Source organism: Falco cherrug, chromosome 15 (genome assembly GCF_023634085.1).
Source record: "Falco cherrug isolate bFalChe1 chromosome 15, bFalChe1.pri, whole genome shotgun sequence".
Classification (NCBI taxonomy): Eukaryota; Metazoa; Chordata; class Aves; order Falconiformes; family Falconidae; genus Falco; species Falco cherrug.
The window spans coordinates 18,339,912-18,357,637 of record NC_073711.1 but is presented as its reverse complement, the minus strand read 5'-3'; the positions used below and the strand labels follow the sequence as shown (position 1 = coordinate 18,357,637).

The following is a 17,726-nucleotide window of genomic DNA, read 5'->3' as shown; positions in this document are numbered from 1 at the left end:
TGTGAAACTGACACCTCACATTTTTTATTCAACCATTCTACTGCACAGACAACATAATTGCAAGAAAAACAGGACTGACTGCACAGGATGCATTCAGTTGCAGATTTTAAAAGTAAATTTACCCATTATTTTAGTATACCATTAGAGCGGTACTATCCTCTCTAAAACGGTAAGAGTTTTACTATTACAAAAATAATCAGGATTAGTAACATGGGGATATATCAGGGAAATCTTTTACTTCCAGGTCTTAAGGATCACCATAGTCATGACTGACCATTTCAGAAACAAAAGTATTCTTTTCTCGATATAAGGGGGTGTAAGAGGCTAGAATTTTCTGTGCAATATAGTTATGACACTCATTCTTGTGATTGCCTAAAGTACGTTTTAAACATTGGTCAAAGATAATTAACAGATTTTATGAGCTATATGCAAATTGGTTTAGCCATGAACTGGATAATGAAAACAGTTTGTAAGTAGAAATATTTTGTTCCAGGTGGTGGATGGAATTAAACCCCTTATAATGGTGGAGAAAAAAAGGAGGAGAAAAAAACCACCAACCAAAAAAAATAATAATTCAAAAAAGTTATTCTACCTAGCCTTGAAACATTTAGTTATAATTAGGACCAACTAACACAGCGACTACAGAGAAAAGATGACAATAAAATGTGCCACTGGCCTAATGATGAAGTGTGTGAGAAAAACCATTAAACTTTATCTCAATTAGGCCCATTAATATCACACCAGTCTACTATGCCCTACAGCCTACTCGAAAAATAAAAAATTAAAAAGAACCACAGGGACAGCTTCAAAGCTCTGTGATCACACAAAAATGTTAGAGAAAAAAGGAGAATGGGTAGATGAGTTTAACTATCTTTATAAGAAAATAGAGACACTGAAGGGAATTACAAGAGTAATCCTATATAGTGACTATTTCCTAATTGTATGAAATTCTAGGCCAGATGCTGGCTATCTATAAACTCATTTTTCTTTTCTTAATGGAAGGTGAAGACAGATTTTGATAGTCAGACATTTGTCCTTGAAGCAGCTGAAGTAGAAAAAACGTGTGGCAGCATTACAGCATTATTAGCCCTTTTGATGTAAATGGAAAAATATACGATATACAACCAAGTACATCAAATATGAGGCCACCAACATCCCCAGAACCTTCTCATGTTGACATATTCACAATTACCAAAGAATTTGATTCACATTGTATGATTTTTTTTTAATGTTTTTATTGAAGCAACCTAATTTTCCCATCAGAAATTCCTTGAAAGATAGCAAGCTATACTTTACAATACTCCCACTCTTATGGTATAGAGTAATTTAAACACAGTCCATTACACAATTTTCCCCATCTTTTCGTAGCCCACATAAGAAAGCAAGCACAACAGACACCTAATCACAACATAAAATACTGAAAATGTCAAATAGGGTACTTCTAACATAAAGAAAGAAATTCAGTAAAACATCCATTGTCTGGCAGGTTGGAAGTCGGTGGGATGTTTGACATAGTATGCATATACTTTACTAATATGCAAGAAAAAATTATGAACAAAGGGAATTTAATTGTTCCGTTACCACTAGAGAATTATCTGCCCATGAATGTAAAGCATTTTGGTAGAAAAACATTTTTTAATGTTTTGTTTCTCCCATCCATTAAAAGCACTAGTCAATATGAGCTACAACAGGGGATGGTGGGGGGTTGGAACTAGATGAGATCATTACATTCCCTTCCAAATCAATCCCCAATCCAAGCCAAAACTATGATTCTGTGTCAGATGGGCTAACTTACAGATAAGTACCCACTGACTGCAACTCGGCCTCTTCACATTTCTCCCATTACAGATAATAAACACGAACCTTCCTCTCTGCTGTCTGAAGAAAAAAACTTACCTACTTAATTTGGTCCAGCACAACAGGTAAAATCTGAGAGGTACAGAAGAAAGTTCAAAAAACCTCAACTAAGCTGAATCCCCTGAAAAAGACAAAAGAAGTATGTACACAGTGACAATCCGAAGTTCCTTTGAATCAGGAAGAGGATTCACTCTGTAGAAGAATCAAGTCCATAGGGAACAGGATTGTTGTTTGAACATACAGTGTTCATATAACATAAAACAAGTCCCACTGTTATCACAGCTTTAACTACGGGTGTTCAGCTGATTCACGCCTTATAAGAAAACATTAAATAAACCAAAAGCATTTCTGGTGCTTACTTGGAAGCAACTCTTGCGAATTCTTGTAAAAAGTACATGTCAGCTGTAAATCTATTTGGAGACCTCATCCCTGTCGGTAAATTATCATGCAAGGTGCTTGTGGCAGACGGCAATCAGAAGGCCTTGTAACAAGTCCACTAACCAGTCTGTTAGCTTCTTAAATCTCCTAACAATACAGGTGGCAAAAGCTGCCCATTTCTAAAATCTGCTCTGGCAGCCTTTTCCCCTGTCAGCAAAGCTATTTGCGAATGCTTCTCACCCGGTAATGTACTTGTGAAACAAATCTGTTGAACTGGAAAAACAGACTGGTTTATTAGTCAAGGAATGGGAGAGGTTGGAGTTCACATAGAGTGAAAAAAGTTGGAACCACACATTGGGCTTAAAAGGCTTATTTGCAGAAGCACGGACAGAAACAAGTTAATTTTTGGCATGCCATGCTAAGAAACACAGCTGATGAACAGTGGAACTATAAAAAGTACAGCCCTATTAACTCCCAGATCATTTTGCTATTGCAACAGTGGAGTTAAGAAATACAGAAGCAAATGAGAATGGCTAAAGTGGCATTTAGCCCACTCCCCACAAATTTCAAAGGTTGGGAGGAAATGAGGATCGATCTTCTTAATTTGATTTGCTTAATTTGCTCTAGCACAACAGGTAAAATCCCCAGGACCTGAAATTATATGTAATGATATAGTAGGATACGATGGTGCAAAAAAGGCTTCAATTAATCCCAGTTGTGTGATAAATAGAAGTAGTCACGTGGTGCTACAGAGCAAATGCCCCTTTCAAACAAAGGCAGGCACTCACTGCTTGAAAATTAGTTCCACGGTGACAGCAAATGATGACTCTGAACAGCAAATACACACTTCTGATTCCTGAAGCACAAAAGACTTAATGAGAAATGGAGCAATGTGACTATTACATACCTCGCCTCCCTGTTTCTCTACAATAGCTTGCAAAATGCCAAATATTTGTCTGGCAACTCTGCTTCCTTACTACTTACGATTTTCTGCACCAGTTCAGCAGCACTGGTGATAATAAAAAGCGTCATTTGGTAGAACTGGTAACCAAAAGGAGTGAATTTTAATGCAGAGGAAGATGTTCTGCCATCTGTGCAGGATCTACTGGCATCGTCTACAGACTACCATACTTTTTATTTCTTTCTAAAGAAAAAAAAATAATTTTTCAGATGAAAGATTATGCATCTAGCTCTTAATTAATATTTTATCTTGTTTAATGTTCTTATAAATGTTCTCTTACACTAAAACACATGTAATTTACCTACATAATGCATAAACATAAATGTTTCTGTAACCACACAATTCTAGACTTTTATTAAAAATGAAAAACAATTGCACAGGGGCAAAGGGCATTTTCAGAAGTAGAACTTCTTTTACGATTCTTGTGGAAGTTTGACCAGTGGACTGTCCTGAAAGTCACTGGTATTGTCACATAACCAAATGGGGATGTGCAAACAGGCTGCAGTGCCTACACCAGACATGGTAAGAGCAAGTTTTCAACTTGCAAACACCAACACTGCATCTGACTTTGCCTTTCTTTAAAAGGTTTGGGAGGAAGCAGTAAATGGAGATGCTGCTCTTGCAAATTCATGGCACTTTCACTTTATTATGTTACACAGAAATTTAGGAGCTGTCGTTTAGGCCCTGTTACTTGCAGACATATGCTCATATCTTTCTCCCTTTTAGCTGAGATTGGAATCTTATTTTACTCAGTTAATGCTTTCTTCAGGGCCGCATGCCTGTCTGAAAGCAAATAGGTGAATCCTTTGGAGTTATCAGAAGGCAGATAAAGGATCAAGAGAAGAGATGGCATCGACTAGCTCAGGACTAAGAAGGACAGATAGCAATTACATACTTTTTTTAAAGTCATAGTTTGTACTGTGCTAGAGAGAAGATTGTGAGTCTAGTTCTTTTGTTTTAAAATATGCAAGGAGTGGAAAGTAAACAGAGGGGGCAGGCAGACATTGATTGCCAGATAGCACTTTCCTGGATTTTGAGATTACCGGGATGTGCCTGTAGTGTCTAATGGGAGACTGCAAGCACAAAGAAGGCAGGAGAATGACAATCTACAAACAATAGGATTGAAGTGCTCTGTGCAGTTAGGACTATAAAATATTTGAATAATCCTTCCAAAGTTGTAATGCAGAAAGAAGTAATTAGATTTCTTAGAGAATCAGAGTGTCTGGAAATACTATCACTTTCAAAAATGCTATTAAACTAAATGAACACACAGGTTTCTAGGGGAGGGGGTAGAGAGTTATGTATTTCTTTTTAATTATCTCAAAATACTATTTTCCTATTAAAAAAGATGTAGAATGCTGATGTTATTTTGTTGTTGACTGCAAGTATAAGGCTCGCTTTCTACACTCACTGCTGAAATCAGTCATTTACACTAGACAAATGCTTGCAGGCCCTGCTGTGCCAGACAACATCCACTGAGAAACAGTCCCTGTTCCAAGGAGAACGGATCATAAGTCGGAGAGAGAAAGCTCAATAGGTCAGTTACAAGTGAGGAACAGAAACAGAGACTTAATCTTACCTGACTTCTTAGGGTACAGCTCAATGAAACAACATAAGAATCAGAACAGGTTGCACTGGAATGAAAATTTTTGGCCATTATTAACAAAACTTCAGCTCTTCCTTTATGAGCCAATTCAATTCATTTTTACGGAAAAAATACCCACTATGTTGCTCCTGAATCAGTTTTGTGAAGGGTTTGACAAACACCAGAGTCAGTGCAAGGGTGAGACAGAAATTCACAGCCAGAAGCACACACAGACGAAGAGCGACAGAGGGGAAAGGCAGATAGGGACAGTTATAACTGTGACTTTTCATGGTGGGAATTGTCAGACCAACTGAAATATCTTACATAACTTCAACCCCAGTGAAGAGTACATTTCACCACATGCAGGATCAAGAAATAGGAGTTGTTCAGGTAGTCCTGAGCCGTATCCCTTCCCCCCAGATCTCTTTTTAGCAAGTCCAAAGACAGCTTATAGATCAGTTTGTCATCACCGTGTTCCTCCTGAAATAAACCTCAACACATGACTGCCTGCCTAGTTGCTATGCCTAACTAAATACTGCACTAAAATATACCAGGCTTGGTGGTTTTTTCCCCCCTTTTTACATGTTTTTCTGAATACTAATATTTATGTGCCAGGCAATGTTGCTTTTCCACCCGCTATTTTTACATACACATACGCTACTGTTATCCTACATAGCTCCTACCTATATACATTTCCAGGTACTGGGCAAAATAGGAAGAGAAAGCAGGCTGCCCCTCTCACACCATTCAGAGGTAAATGATCCACAGAACGTCCCGCAGCTCAGCAGTGCCTGTCTGGCTCTAACGATTCAACTGCATTAGGACACGACACAAAACTTGATATTAGCTTGTAAAACTATCTGCAGTAGAAACAAGCTTGCCTAATGTCTGCCAGTTTTCTAATTGGTGATTGAGCTCCACAGTGCCCTGAGACTTCAAAGACTTGTTGTGTAGTTACTATAATTTCAGTCAGTAGAAGTACTCACTAAAGAGAACTTGTAATTGAGACAGGCAGCAAAGACGATGACAGGGGAAAAAAGACAACGGAGGGAGCAATAGAGTGGTCTGCAAACGTTATGTTAACTATCATGTCAAACGAAGTTAGACATGCTCCCAAGTTAGTTCAGTCTGTTCAGGCCTCGGAGTATCTCCAAGGATGGAGATTTACTAATATGTCTCTGCAACCTGTACATGAGAAGATATGTGTATTGATTTACTTATTGATTACTGATATTGCCACTCTTAGCATCAGAATGCTAAGTAAAGAGAAACCGCACCCCATTCAGGACGTCCCTAAGCCACGAAAGGCTGACATTTGGAAGAGTACCTGGAACCAGTATGAAATATGCTTAACCTGTTCTCACGTGCTTCCACAGGCATCTACTGCTGACCTCTGCCATAGAAAAGATAATAAATGCATAGATCTTTCATCTAATCCACTGCATAAACTCAAAGTCTTTAGCTTATATGTAAAGAATGCTATAGATTTGAATCTTGTGTTCTAGGATTCTGTTGTTGCTGAAATTTTAAGTAATAATCTGCATCTTCAATTCTGTTTTCTAGATATTGTTTTGCTGATAAATTCCTTCTAAATGTAAAAATTTCTCTAGAAAACAACAAATACCATTACTACGCAACAGCTGAGACTGCTGATTTTAGACACAACTGTAAAATGTGATGAAGATTAGTATTTTGCTCTTACTGTGCACTAAAAAGAGATTTCAGGTATATACAAATTAAAGCATTTCAGTCCTTATTAACATATGCCCATGTGATCCACACCTGAAAGAGCAACTAAATATAGAAGACTATATTTAATTAAGAGCACAGCAGGAAATTTTAAAACAGTTCAGTGATGTTTTTATGATTTTTTGGAAAAGAATGCTAGTAATAAGAAGCACTAGAAAAAAATTATGTCCCAATCCTGCTCATTTGCCAAAATACAGAATTAGATTTATCTATACTATTAAATAAATTTATTTATCTTGAATTGCATTTTTAACTATTCTCTGTTCAACATTAGAGAATATATCAAAATGCAAATTACTTCCTGATGAATACAGAAGTTTTTAACTTGTATATATTTGATAGCAGACCAAATAAGCCTATAAATCCCTTTCAGTTTTTATATTCAGAGGAAATTTGTTTATATAAACATGCATAAAAACTTAATTCAGATATACTTGGATATTGTCAAATACATATACCAAACTGCGTAACACCTTTTGATAAAATCAAATGCTTTCCCTCAGAACTTTATAATAAACATTATACTAATGCCTGTAAGTGTTCTAAAAATAATATTAGTTTATAAAAGAAAAAAAAAGTGACTCTATAGAGAGAGGAGAGAAATAAATAAAGTGCCGTTTCTTCTCAATTTCAGAAGCCTGCTTCCCAACAAAGGAAAAAAGGGTCACATGAAATAACTGAACATTTTATTTACACGTTGTAGTAGCATAGGGATGTGGCGATGCTAAAGACCACGTGTTGTGACGGAAACGTAGGAACTAAGTAGAAAGCCACCCACGAAGGGGCTGGCTCTGCTACTAGTATATAAGTGCCTGTGTCTTTCAATGAACTGCCATTTTGCCTTCCTCTCTATGACAGTCTGAGTGCTGATGGTCCCTCAGGTGCTGCGCTGAGGTTTGGACACGTCATGAGCTGCAACAACACGTACACAAAAAAAAAAAATAATAATTTAAAAGAAAGAAGGATGTTCTTCAAGAGGCACATCCATTGCTCCTCAATGTATGGTGTCTACCAAGAAGCATAGGCTCTAATCAGGTTGCTTCTAAAACAGGTGGCACACACATGCTATGCCATCCCTTCTGTTCCCCAGCTCCTGTGGGGGATCTAACAGGCAGACTTCTTATTTTCTGACTTGCTCAAGAAGTTTTGCTATAATAAAAATACCAGCTCATACTGGAGAACTGTCTCAGCCCCATACGGAAGTAAAATACAACAGTGGTGCACATTCAGCTGGTTATATGTAACACTAGAAATAGTTACAGAAAGGAAATTCACTTTCTGCCATGTAGCACCATTTCACATGCTGGCTGTCTTTCAGCAGAACTGTGCTGAATTAAACGTATGACAACGTAACCTTACATACTGACAAAAAGAACCTGGCAAAAAAATAATAACTAGAATTTCCTCGGCAATACACTGCTGATCTTTTCTTTTTGCTTTCTATTTTCAGCGATTTTTAGATTGCCATATTGTCATGACTTACTGTCAAAATAACATTATAAAAAGAACAAAAATACCAAAAACACCCCCTAAAAACCCAACAAAACCAAAAAGTGATAAAACCATCCAAACCAACATGTTAGACTAAGCATTTGTAAAGTTCCAAAATGAAAAATTGTGCAAGACTTTTTGGTTTTATAACAAAACTATGTTGTTGTTTGTTTGGGTTTTTTTGTAGGAAAAGACACAAATCATCTCATCTTGCAAAACATTTTGCTAAGCCTGAGATCACCATTCATTATTCAGCAATGATTACATCAAGCTAACAAATTATAATTCATATGACATTCATAATGGCTCAATACATTTAAATATAAAACAAAATGACTGATCAAAATAATATTTTGGCAAATGCAAGATGATATGTAAAGAGGATGATTAATTATTAGACTTCTATTGAATTAGAATTTGAATAATTTTTATATTTCAAATTATTTATGAGTCAGAAGACGAGCTGAATACCAAGACTGCTCAAAACACTTTGTGAGTTTGTACAAATGACCACAAGCCAAGTCAAACACAGAAACAAGGACTCCTACAACCTTATTTTATCATTTTAAAGTGTAGTCAGAAAGAAGCATTCAGTTTCAAATTTTCTTATCTCTGAAACAAACCAGAAATCAAGCTAATTTTTTCATGCTAATGCATTTTAGAGTCATGAAAATACCACAAGGAGAAAACAATTATTAAGATGATTTTGCTAAAGAAAGATGATGGACAACAGAATGGATTTCACCAATAAGTCAGATAAAACACAGCATAAATTGTGAATAGAGAGATAGGAGTCAAAACTGAAAAGGAAAACATTAAAAATCAAAAATACCTTTTCATCATGGCAAAATTACTGTACCTTATCATTTCAGCTAAGTATTAGAGATTTAAGCAAACAAAAATATTAAGACTTAAACAATTTCTCATTTTCCTGGACTTTTCACTGAGTATATAGCATACACTCCTAAATGCTGCAGAGTAGAATAGTTACAATTGGAGAAGGAGGAATAAAATCTCTTGTAAGTACTTTACATTCTGACATCACTTGCTGTCCTCAAGAACAGAGCTAAAGATTTTCTCTAAGCAGAAATGAAGGAAGTTGTTTTGCTAGTGCAGCAGCATACACTGACTTGGAGAACAGAGACTACTTTTGGAAAAAAAAACAGTTAAATCAATTGAGGGGGGAGCTGCAAGAAAAACTAAACCAAAACAAACAACAAAACAAAACACCCAATGTCTGCCCCCCCCCCAAAAAAAAACACCAAAACCCACCAAAAAAACAACAACAAGCAAAAAAACCCCAAACAAAAAAAAACCCAAAAAAACCAAAACCAAACGACACCCAAACCCCCTAAACCACCACCACAACTTTGGTTCAACACAGAACCTTCCTCTGAGCTCAAATGACTGGTTTTGTATTATGTGATCTGCTTCAAAGCTCTGAAAGCTTGCTTAGCTCAACAAAACCATCAAAATTAAAACAGGTGCTTACCTGACTATCTATACTTTTGGATAATTTCTTATAAATACTGCTCAGCTAAAACTTTTCACTCATAGGGGTAATATATCAGTTCTCAAAAATTTCTTCTCATGAGGTATATGCTATCTACATAAACAATACAGAATCAGTATCCAATTTTTCTTAAGGATGATGTTGATGGGCCCTTTCAAATGAGACAAATCCTTTATTGTTAGGCAAAAGACTGAAAAATACCTAGCATAGATCCAAGTACCATAAATTATGTAAACCAACTCCAAATACTGAAAACTACATCCACAGCCACACTTATCTAATATTAAATCAAGCAGCTCCAAAAGATTTTCATCCTGAACAAATCAGAACGATAGAGTTTTGACTGTACTAGTTTACACAGCAAAATAAATTACCACTGTTCTACTGCATTGAAAGTCTAGATGTAATAAAAAAGTAGCTAATTAACCCATTTATCAGAAATACCAAACAGGCCAATGGTTTTTGTAATTATCAAGACAATTCAATTTTTGCTTTAGTGTGCAGGCTTGTTTGCCCAACTCAATTGGAGATCATCAAAATTACTTACAATACACTGTCTAGCAAAGCATGACAAAATTAGTCTGCTACAACCAATTAATTGAACTTAATAAAGCTTTTAAATTATTTTTGTTTATTACCATTCCTTTGGGGTTAATGATGTAGTCCTTTTTGGCTACAAGGAATAATTAATATTTTTTAAAAGAAAATTAGATTTTCAGTGTGTTAAGATAGACCAACAACTCTCCCTAATGGGTAAATACTAAATTATTCTTCAAAACCAATACTTAAAACATTAATTTATTTCTCTAATAAAACCTTCTGCCTACATACAGTTATGTGTATATATATAAACAGCTTATAGGCAAGATCACATATTATTGAGGATGATTGCTGAATTACTTCTCAACAAATATGTACTAATTAAAATTAATATTCATAAATAAATCCCTCTTGTCTTTTTTAATAGAGAGCAATCTGACCATCATTCTGTGAATATAGCTCTATAAAGTTTCATGCCACACTACTTTATTGCAGTTGATTAGCCATAGTCAAAAATAGCTGATAAGTTAATTGCTTTAATAACAATGTCAATGCAATTAACATTCAGATATTCAAATGAAGTCATGCCATGTTCATCCAAATGAATTAATGCTCAGAAATTCTAATGGAATTGCTCATCTTTCTACTTTCTTAACATAAAGAAAACAATGTATTTACTGCTTTGAAAACTTTTAAATTATTCACTAATGTCAGAAAAAAACCCTATTCCCTACACTTTAACATACACATTTCCACCTAAAGAACTTACAGTTTATTTTTAGAATGGGTAAGATAGTTGTAATTATTAAGGACTTAAGCATGATCCCATTTAGGAGGCAACATGTATCAACCCATGAAGATGTTTGTAACAGTTCTCTTCCTATCTCATCTAAAATACTTCAGCAAGAAGGGCTAAGTATGTAAAAAGGGCAGACTTCAACCACAGCTGCTCCAGTCAGTGCCCAGCACCAAGCGACTCCGTCACGCTCAGCTCCATGCCACCTTAGGAGGATATATTTGGGCTGTCACCAAAAATGCACTCTGGCCAGAAATTACTTTTACAGCCTTTTAACTCTTTTGTTCTGGGTTTTATGGTGAAGAAACATCACCTGCCGCCTCAGCCTCAGAAAATCCTGCACGGTAGGAAAAGTTCACTGTACTTTCATAGAATCACAGAATGGTTTGGGTTGGAAGTGACATTAAAGATCATCTCATTCCAACACCCCTGCCACGGGCAGGGACACTTTCCGTGATGAGCCTGGGTTGCTCAAAACCCCATGCAGTCTGTCCTTTCTCAATCTGCTTTTATTCACTGCTCTGTTGTGCTTAAACTGGACTGAAAAACACCTAACAGGATCAGCTTCAGTAACAAAGACCACAGCCAGCAAGTGAAGTTAAACCCAAAACCTTGTTTCTCCCTTAAGATTACATTTTTATGCGAGGCAAGAACACAATTTCACTCTGGTCAGTCATCCCAGACTATGCAAAATAAAAATATCATGCCCTGACAGCAAGAAGAAGGGTGTCAAAACTATATTTATTCAACTATGACAATAATGCCAGATGCAGCAACCATTGAAATATGGTAATTTTATTTTTTCTAATGAAAACCTTTTCTACGACGGCTGTTTCTCAACAGTATGTGACATTATCTGAGTATACTTACTCAGCCCACTCTACATGTTCATTTGAGAATACAGACACATGTCCCATACCCAGGCAGCAAGCAGAGACTGACAGTTCACCAGCCAAAAACCACCTTGAGCTTTTGCACATAGAGTTGGAACCTCCCCGCAGCATTACGTGGCTGGGGCAGGCACTCTGCATGGAGGCACGTGCTTACACACCTGTGAAAGAAAACTGAGCGGAAGCATTCACTGCAATTCCAATATGAAAAAAAAAAAAAAATCCCGTTTAAAAGTGGCCTTGAAACTATAGTAATACACAGGACAGATGTAACGCTACTGCATCTTGAACCTGTGACATACTTCACAGCAGCGGCTGATAAACAGACCAAGTACCAACCAGAGCTTCCCCTTGAGAGTGCTCATTTCTTCCTTCACTTTGACAAAATGGTTAAATTTTACATGCTGTGCCAGGCAGTTTTACGGATTCCTGTCTAACCTTTGATTCACTGTACTGAACAAGGCTACAGGATGTCACCGGGTGGCTCAGTATTCACAGATTCACAGATTCATTCAGGTTGGAAAAGACCTTAAAAATCATCAAGTCCATTAACCCAGCACTGCCAAGCCCATCACTAAACCACATCCCTAAGCACCACCTCTATGTGTTTTTTAAACACCTCCAGGGTGATTCCACCACCTGTTTCCCAGTGCCTGACCACCCTTTTCAGTGGATAAATTGTCCCTAATCCCCAATCCAACCCTCCCCTGGGCACCTCGAGGCCGTTTCCCCTCGTCCTGTCGCTTGTTCCCTGGGAGCAGAGACTGACCCCCCCTGCCCACAGCCCCTGTCAGGGAGCTGCAGAGAGCGATCAGGTCGACATTTCTATGAAGTTAAAACTACAGATTTTAAGTTCCTTACATTATGCAGTAAAGATAGGAAAAAGGAAACCGCTCTCCCTACATGCAGAATGAGGACAAACACTGTTTGAAAAAAAATATCAATAGATGGCCTCTTCACCAAGAACTATCATGAATATCTCTTACACAATAATCTCAGGAAGGCAGATAGATATCAGAACTTCGTGAATAGTTTGGATGAAAAAAAATTAGATCTTTCTAAGGAAAATAACTCTCTGCTGCTGCTCACTGAAGAATTTTTAAGGTGTTATTTTTATAGTGGGTAATTCTCTTATGCATCAAAATTAATAAGTAGAAAATATTGTATTTCAAATATTCTCAGATAAAAGTTAGCAACGTACAGTTCACTTCTTTGTTAGCAAACCTTGAAAGCTTATCATCTTGCTGAAGAGAAAAGAGTCCTCAAAACCATGAACTTTTGTGTTAATATTCAACTAATGCTGCAATGTTTCTTGTGTTGCATAAAATCTTTGGCAAGCACACTTCAGAATGCCTTCAGCCTGCCTACGAGAACTGACAGGTATGTATTTTAGCTGGGAAATTAACATTACTTTTTTTGTTGGTTTTTTTTTTTTGGGGGGGGTGGGGGTGGAGGGAAAGGATGTGACTGTAACACCTCAAAATATAACAATACACTAGAGGAATGACTTATATTAACTCACAGTGCCAGCCCTGGATACGGGCAAATAAGAGTAACATGATGAAAAAAAATTCATCTGACTAGTGCAGTTTAGTCTTATTTACTAACAGACACTAGAGAAAGCACAGAAGAAACTGATTCTCACCACCATTATATTAGGGACAAGTCAAACAGAGTTTGTTGATTGTAATCTGGTCCACAGCGTTTTTTGTCCATTCAGTAAAAAAATCTGCAGAGCTTGGCAGGGTGACTGGCATAAAAATAACATTCATCACCTGGAGCCAGTCAGCTATTGTAGTTGCAGTACAGAATAAATTGCCCTGATTATTTTTGTTTTAAACATCATAACATCATGTACTGTTACTTAATTTTAGTGACATTGTGTAGAGTAAATATATATATATATATGTATTTACAGCTGCATAGCTGCTTTCCTGCCATCCTTACAAAACAATTCTACTTTTTCTGTTCAGCAGCCGTTGTTAAATCCGCATATCAGGAACTGGTCTGCAGTCATCTACTGAACCAACCTCCTCTTAAAATTAACTCTCCATACCAATCCAGAGTGGATTCTGACACACAAATCCAGTATTGGTTAGTTTTCAGATTCACACAGAGATGTACCCTTTCTGACTCTAATGCACCATGTCCTGACACCTCCTGAAACCAGATGAGTGAAAGAACTTTTGTGAAGTAAGAAAAAGTAGAACTGAATTATTCCTGCTGGAGAATATTTGAACATTTAAAGCTTCCATCTCCAACTGAGTTTGGAACTTAAAATATAACTTCATTATAATTTTATAGCAGAAATATCCTGTGAAGATCACCTAACTACTGCTTTATTTGTACACTATTAAATGTTATAGTTTATTGCTTGAAATATCGATTCTTATTTACAAGATTTTTCTCCTTCAATAAATCCCGTCTAGGATAACTGTGCTATCAGATGCTTTCTGTTATCTTCAGCAAAACAATTCTACTGTTTCCTACCAACTACTCAAAATGTTGTATTATGGGCTACTCCTTATCACTGAAATAACCCAAAATGATGCATAACAATATGATTCATCAAGGGTTGAGTAATAAACAGACCAACTTTAAGGGAACCAGTTTTTGTGAAAACAGATTCAAAGAACGGAAGAGAAGATAAGAGTGCCAAGAAATGTCGATTTTAAAACAAAATACTTCTTCATTCAAATGAGGGAAGAACAATTTCTAGAAAAAAAAAAAATGTTTCTCAATTATCTTACCCATACAGTTTAACTGCAAAAGAAGACTTTTCATTGTTATTTTTCAAACATTTGACAAACGATTCCACCCTTGTCATAGCAGAAAATATCATGGCAATTATATGAAATAGTTTCCCAGTGAAGAACCATTTCACAAGTAAAACACTGAACTGTTTCTACTGTTTTTATATTATAGCTTCTCAAATTCTTCCTCAATCAGTCATAACAACTTAGCTTGATTAAACTTTGTGTTATCTGCAGAGAGCTGGAATTGTTATTATGTCAATGCATTTTGCCAGAGCCCTGGTCAGCAGAATGTCTTGAAAGAATCCCCAGTAACTGACCGCAGTCCTGCTGTCACAGCACAGTTTCTTTCCGTTAACCCTCCTTCATACATCGCTCTCTAAATTTAAATTTAACGAAGAAGCACAGAATCTGCTTGCTTCACCCCCCACCACCATAAGGAGGAGTGAAATGAAGGAGGATTCTATTTGCTGGAATTCCAGACATTTGAAAATCAAGCTCACTCTTGAAAAACCCATTAGTTACTAAACTTTATGGAGACAGCTCACGCTCAAGGTATATTGTCATCTTTTCTGCAGGATTCTTCACCTGTATTTCACTGTTCTCTCGGTGAAAAAGTCCAGGTGATTTGTAACAGCCAAGACATGAAATAGCCCCGGTTCACGGATTTTTCTTTATATTGTGAAAGTTACAAAAGGAAAATAAAATCTTAAAAGCTTGAAATCATTGTTTACACAGACTAAGGGTTGCTATTCCTCTTTTCCCAAGTTTCTCACGCACAAACTACTCTACATCAGAAAGAGGAACTGTGAGCACAAAGTAGCAATTATCTCTTCAGCACTGCAACAGGAACATTAAAGAAGGGTGTGATTCACGACCTAACTGACACTCTGTGCAGAAGAGGGCACATGTCACCACTTCTGTTGTTCAGGTTTTGGGGAATGGTAGGAGAGCAGCTCACAACAAAGTGGAAAAATAATTTGCCTTCCCCCCACCCCCCAAACTGTAAAGCGAGATCTTTCATAGAAGCTGGGCTGGTAAGAGAATTTCTGCTGGTGTTGGATGCAGTGGTTATGTTGACAGGGTGCATATAACTCTCCATCACATTACTGGCAGCACAGCTTCCAAAAGGTGATGCTAACAAAGGAGCTCCTGCCATATTAACTTTATAATGAATATATCCCACATTTCTCTATACTGCAGCAGGGTAAGATGAAATGCCTACAATAAAAATTTTAAATGCAGACTTCCATAGTTATGATGGAGATGATGCTACCTACATTTTGACCAGCAGACCATGACCAGACACCTTTAGAGCTTCCACTGTAACCCATTACATTACCAAATCACTAAAGTTATAAAAATGGTTCTTAATTTGGGGAATCAAGCTGCTTATCCATACCACATTCACTACTTTTCTTTAAATACCATCTGTCAGTTCTTGAATTAGGGTGGAAACTCCCTGCCTTCCTTTGTATAGTTGTAGAGCCTGCATCCACAGAGAAAAGCTTAAAAGCCTAACCATAAAGACTATGGTGCTCAGAAGAAAAGAAAAAAAAATCCTATTTTTTAACTATAATAGAAATCTAACTCTAGAGCTTTGAGTATTTGAGATAAATAATCCTGAACAATTTCAATGATCACACTTTAACAAGAAAGCCACCAGTACCAATTATTTGGGGGGTTAGTTTGCAACTTACTCATCAACATTTTTGCAAAGTTTAAGAAAAATCTCTGTGCAAGTGAGTTACTGGTTTGTACTAAGCATAATGAGCTATAATTTAAATAATTTGTTTCTTCCATTACAATGATGTGTATCAATGAGACACACTATAGATACAAGCAAACGTTTAAGTTCTCAATCAGTAATGTGCTCTTATTATATTGTCTTTCATTAGATATAAACAGTCACCTGAATTATTATAAAGTAAGAAATTACTCAGGCTTAAACCCAAAGCAACTTCAATTATCCCTTTATTTCAGACATTTGAAGTGCTTAGTTATTCTTTCAGATTCTATTAAGACGTTATTGCTGCTTTATTGCCAGTAAAACAGTATGTTTTCAAGTCTTTATAATAAGAAGCCAAAGGAACATCTGTATGAGGAACAAGCTGTTTGGTGTTTCCCCAAGAGATTTATCAGTTACGCTGAGTTCAACAAAAATCACACATCTGTACATAGAAATGTTTGTGCCAGTACATGCAGTACACTGTAGTGTATTCATATTTCATATTTATAAATATTCATTTGGGAAATTTCCATGCAAATGTCATTAACAGTGGTCTCTCTTCTGTAAATAAGCTTTTAAAGTACAAATCTCATTTGAGGGGTTATTACAGCTTCTAAAAGCAAAGACTTCTCAAGGATACTTTACTACTTAAAGGCAAACCCACATTAAATGCCTACATTTATCGGTTAAAACCTTGCTACTAGGTACAGCTCCTTCAGCATTTGATGGAGTCCCATCGCACAGTCCTTTTTCTAATCCACTTTTTAATCTGCTAGCCCAACACCTGCTTCTCCTAAATGCTTCAGGACAATGGCAAGAAATAATGAATCTGACCAGTGTATCCATCCACAAATGATTTATGCAGTACCTTGGGGGTTTCTGTTCTGTAAGGTAAACCCCAAGGATTAAGAATTAATCTCATTCCTAATGAAATTCAGACAGACAGATGACAGAGAGATATTATTTGGTTTCGCAGGGATTCCAAGCCTCTTCTGTATATTCAGGGATACGGAGCATGACATGTACCACAGCTTCACAAAGTACATAAAGAAACATTTAAGATAGAAGTATTGCTGTCTTTACATTGGTGCCTATTTTGATGGTATTTTTAAGTTGGCCTTTTAAGAAAGTTAATTTCCAACATGGATTATGCGGTTCCTTATTTATACTCAAACATTCATTCACACTAACCAAACCTTCCTTCCTGAACAGATGAGACATTTTGCTGTCATTTCCTCGAACTGGTTCATGATCTGCCACAATGAAAAAAATATTTTTTCATCCCACATTTCTCACCAACACTGCTGTTTTATCACTCATGTGAAATCAGTACCATGATCAACCCAGCCTGGTGCTGCACTCCCAGTCCCTTTTTTCCCCTCCCTTTTCCCTTTCCCTCCTCTCCCCCTTTCCCTTTTTCAGCACTGTGCCACAGACAGAGCTACAGTAATTTAATGTTTGAATGGGGAAGAAACGTTGACTTT

At 36.7% G+C, this 17,726-nt stretch overlaps 1 long non-coding RNA gene across 1 annotated transcript; it reads left to right on the top strand.

Moving 5' to 3' along the window:
- Positions 1-13,058: 13,058 nt before the first annotated feature.
- On the top strand, positions 13,059-14,749 carry LOC114015056 (uncharacterized). Its single transcript, XR_003558804.2, has 2 exons — positions 13,059-13,140; positions 13,734-14,749. It is a non-coding gene; the product is annotated as an uncharacterized LOC114015056 (long non-coding RNA).
- Positions 14,750-17,726: the final 2,977 nt, after the last annotated feature.